General features: G+C 36.6%; 1 long non-coding RNA gene across 1 annotated transcript in view; it reads left to right on the top strand.

Annotated features, from left to right (window-relative positions):
• LOC107634488 overlaps window positions 2,889-4,501 on the top strand; it is a 3,045-nt gene continuing 1,432 nt past the window's right edge. Inside the window, exons 1-3 of the long non-coding RNA XR_002358482.1 lie at window positions 2,889-3,075; window positions 3,168-3,221; window positions 3,298-3,455. This is a non-coding gene — a long non-coding RNA (uncharacterized LOC107634488). The remainder of the gene's footprint in view (window positions 3,076-3,167; window positions 3,222-3,297; window positions 3,456-4,501) is intronic.

Raw genomic sequence — 4,501 nt, 5'->3', positions numbered from 1 at the left:
GTATTGCTAGTTTTTAGAAAAATAAATAATTTATTTTTTTTAATAAAAATATTTTTTTTAAAAGACGTATCCAAATAGATTTTAAATTAAATAAAAGAACTTTATTTAAAAAAAGTACTTTTTTCACTGAAAAAAAAAGTTAATCTAAACTAGCACATAATACACTTTGACAAAAGCAAGAAAAATTAACATAAAATGATCTAAATGGATTTAAATACCTAAGGGCACATAAAAGATTATGCAATTTTGTCTTAGTAAAAGAAAGAAGGATACATAGTATCTACATGGTAGATATTAGAAGATATCTCAAATTGAGTTTTGATAATTAACAGAATTATGTACTATTTAATATTTGCTCAAAATAAACTCCTTAAGTAATTATAAGTAAATTAGGTATCTTCTGAATTTAAAAAAGATGAAATTCACATAAAAACAACTTCAGAAAATAAGTTGAGTGATAAATTTCATTTTATCATTTTAAATTATGTTAAAAAGTATAGAATCTATCAATTAATTTATACAATTTTAGTTTAATTAATTAAAATTTTCGAATCTTACTTTTGATGAAGTTGTGTATGAAAAAAAAATTGTGTTCATAATTATTAATTTCTTAATATATTTTTATGCCATTTAATACCAATATGAAATTTCTTTAAGTATTTCAGGGTTAAGATAAATCAATAGCCTCAAAGGATCGAAAAGAATGGAGCGAAAAAGCGTATTCCAAAAGCAATTTGAAAGAGAAGTTGTCTGAAAACTTGCTTAAAAGAGATTTTCTAACCCAAAGGATATTCTTGCATGAGCAGCACTTTCTTACCTAAACGAGAATCTTGACCAAACGGCATTTCCTCACATGAGCGAGAATCCTGCGCTTTCCTGAATTTCAGCCTTTCCATTATTTATAGTTGCAATTGATTCAGTCCAACTCCTCCAGCCACTTTCTCAACATCCAAATTAAGACTCTAAACTCACTTAACAATTCTTCCTCCTGAATCAGCATCCAAGTAACACTCAGAGACTTCCTGCTTAGGATGTCCATCACCACATCATGATGTTGCATCCCCGCATATCCTAAGCCCTTCGATAATGCATCGCAGTAGTCCTCAATTAGTTCATTAGGTTCGGGTATTACGAATACCGGCATTGAGGTTTGTTTTTCTCCTAAGGTCCAAAAGCTTTATTCGCATTCAGGCATCCATACAATCGGTGCATCCTGGCACGTCAACTTAATCACAGGCAATACGGTCGACAAGAATTAAGGCTCCAAAACTCTCTTTAATGTTGCATACTTACACATTTCAATGAATTTTAGAGATGCTAACTAAGCTCGAATTAATTTCCAGAAAGATATTAGGCTCAAAGGCGACCAAACAATATAAACGGTGTTTGCTAGAAAGCAGAAAGATGTCATGTATAGTGATCAAACTAAGTCTTAGAAAATAACGAAAGGCACAAGGATAAGAACTAAGGTGCATATCAATAAAGGAATTCAAATTAAAACATTGATAGAGAGAAAACGAAGTCTATCGAATTGAGTAAGTCGTGACTGTTGTCAAAAGGAATGCAAGGTTCGAAGAAGAGAAACCCCACTTACAACAGGTTCCCAAGATCAAAGATTACGTGATTATACTAAGATAAGCTCAGGCTCATCCTAAAAGAGACAAGATTCATGCAAGTACAGAATAAAATTGGAAAGATGGTCAAATCATTTAAGAAGAATTTTGGGATAGAATTCCAAAGCAGACTAGATTGAGTCGAGAAGATTCGTTGGCACACTCTCTTCCTTGCATAAACCTTCTTGTTGTTGTCTTTCTTCTTCACTGACATAACCGGCGCTCCCCACAGGGAAATACTTAGTCAAACGGATTTTTTTCCTATTACTCCCTTCAACTAACTCCCAAGTTATGCCGATTATAACAGTGTTACCTTACGTAATACAATTGAGACTAATCAGGCTTTCAACACTAAGTCTATCGCACACTCAAATTATCTCTAAGGTGAAAATTCTCTCGCAATAAGAATTCGGTCTCAACTTCGCTCTCTACTTAAATAATTATTTATTAATTTCCCGAGGTTTACACGGCAGAGGGCTTCGCCGCTTTGGCCAAGGCTGGGCAACGAATAGAAATAAACAAAGACAGGACAAGTTATACGGAATCAGAATAGTAATCCCGGCAGCCCTCTCCAACATCAACAACGCTGTTCCCGGCGACAGAGAGCCCCATGTTCTCTCCCATTCACGCTCCCCTCCACGGCGGACCCTGGTGACGATGACGGAGTAGCTCAACGGTGGCAGCGGCTTTCTTTGGTGGCGGCTCAATGGCAGCGGTGGCCATCAACGACGACAAAGCACGACCTTTTCCTCTCCTCCATTGCATTTCCTCTCTTCTTCTTCTCCCTCTCTTCTCCTCTCTTCTCCCTCTCTTGTTCTGTTAGGTTGAAAGGGGATAGGGGTGGTGGTTGGGTGAAGGAGCTAGTGTTAGTATGTGTTTTTGTGAAATTAGGGATTTTAGGATTAGAGTTAGGGATTTTATAAAGGGATAAGGGTAAAATAGGTATTTTGATCAAATTTGAAGGTAGAATAGTAGTTTAAGACCAAATATAATCCATTAAAATTACTTTAAATATTTATCAACTTAAAAATTGTTTTAAGATAAGTACTTGTAAACCCCGCTAAAATCGGTAATTAATTAGTTAATAAATTGCATTTTAATTAGGAAAGCTAAAAATGCAAAAATAATATTAAAATAAGATAGAGATCGTCAAAACAAGAATTTTAATATCAATTTCGAAAATTTGGCCCAAAATCGGACCGGAAGGGTCGAACCGGTTGAACCGGAGCCCAAACCGGTTCCGTGGGTTCAACCAGACCCATAATATAAAAGAAGCATCAGCTTCTTCTTCCTCACTTCATACACCACGCAGCAAACAGAAAGGGGAAGAGGAGGAGATCCGTAACCCTCATCCAATCTTCAAACCACCGTATCTTCCTCGTTTGAGCTCCGATCGCTGCACCGTTTGCGGCCACGCGTCCAGCGCGTCAAGCTCTACCTTTCTATCCGAACAATTTCTCTCGTAAGCTTCCCATTAGGTTCAGAATCTCTATCCCTCTTTCTTTGGTAAACTTGAAAACCTATGGTGAATCTTGTCCAATTTTTGTGTTCTAGGTTCAAAATAGCTTCCGGAACTTGTGAGCTCAAGCTATTGAGCATATGGGTATGGTAAGAGCATCCTAACCCTATCTCAATCTTGTATTTGTAATGGAAAACTAAATTGGAATATATATATATATATTAGGTGTAGGTTAAGTGGGTGTTTATGTATTGGAATTGAATTGGGATTACTTGGAGGTTTGTTGGTGACCAAGGCTTGCTTTGGGGTTGTTTGATTGAGCTTGGAGGGGCTGTAATTTTGTATTGAGAGGCTGCCTTGGATGAATTAAGTGATCGGCCAAGGTATGGTTTAAGTTTCGCATGTTTAATATTTACAGTGTTGTAAAAACTTAGGTTAGAGGAACCATAGGATAAGTTGAATTGTTAATAGCATTTAATGAGTAGCTTTGTATTGTTGTTAGCGTAATAGTTGGTGAACATATATTGGGATTATGAGGCCTTGAGGTTATTAATTTTATGCCCTTGGACTTGCTTATGATGGGTTGTGTTGGTGTTGATATAGATTGATGATTATGGTTGATGTTTGTTATTGAAAAGTTGTTATGTGAGTTGATGGTTTAATGTATGTGTGAGGGTTGATGATGGCTCATTGGATTGGTTAAAAATAGCTTGAAATGGTTCTTGATGAGGTAGAAATGGATGTGTTAGCAAATGTACGTGTTATAGGTAAGGAATTGTGAATGTGGGGAAAATGAGGTTTTGAAAGTGTTTTTGTAAAAATGATTTTGGGTGAACTTTGAAGGTCCATAATTTACTCCACAAATTCTTGTTTGAATTGTGATTTGTTGCAAATAATAGATTGTTTTAAGAGCTTTTAATTGATATCAACTTTGTGGAAAATAGAATTTTGTAGACGAAGTTATGGACGTTGTAAGTTGAGTGTTTAAAACTGTGTTCAGAATGGCCAAAATTGGTTTGTTGCAAGCTTTCTGGGCATTCTGCCCATTTTGAAAAACGTCCACCCACGCATACGCGTGGTTCACGCGCACGCATGGCGTGGAATTTTGGCGACGCATGCACGAGAGGCATGCGTATGCGTGTGTGCATATTCACGCGTACGCATGATTCACGCATATGCGTGACTTGATGTATGCTCCACGCGTGCACGTGGCCTACGCGTACGCGTGGATGCTGCCTGTTGCAAAAATCGATTTTGGCTATTTTTAAACCAATTTTCCACTTCTAAATCTCCATTTTCTTTCCTTTAAGGCTTAAAGTATGGTTCTAGGTCCAGTAGATAAAAGAAGCTAGGAAAATAAGATAACTTGGAGGTGAAGTAAAGTAAAAAAGGTGGTGATTTAGGTGTGAGAAGGCAGGTGGTACAAATG

The sequence above is a fragment of the Arachis ipaensis genome, chromosome B03 (genome assembly GCF_000816755.2).
Source record: "Arachis ipaensis cultivar K30076 chromosome B03, Araip1.1, whole genome shotgun sequence".
NCBI classification, from domain to species: domain Eukaryota; kingdom Viridiplantae; phylum Streptophyta; class Magnoliopsida; order Fabales; family Fabaceae; genus Arachis; species Arachis ipaensis.
The sequence above is the reverse complement of the archived record's forward strand: the minus strand, read 5'-3'. Positions and strand labels throughout refer to the sequence as shown.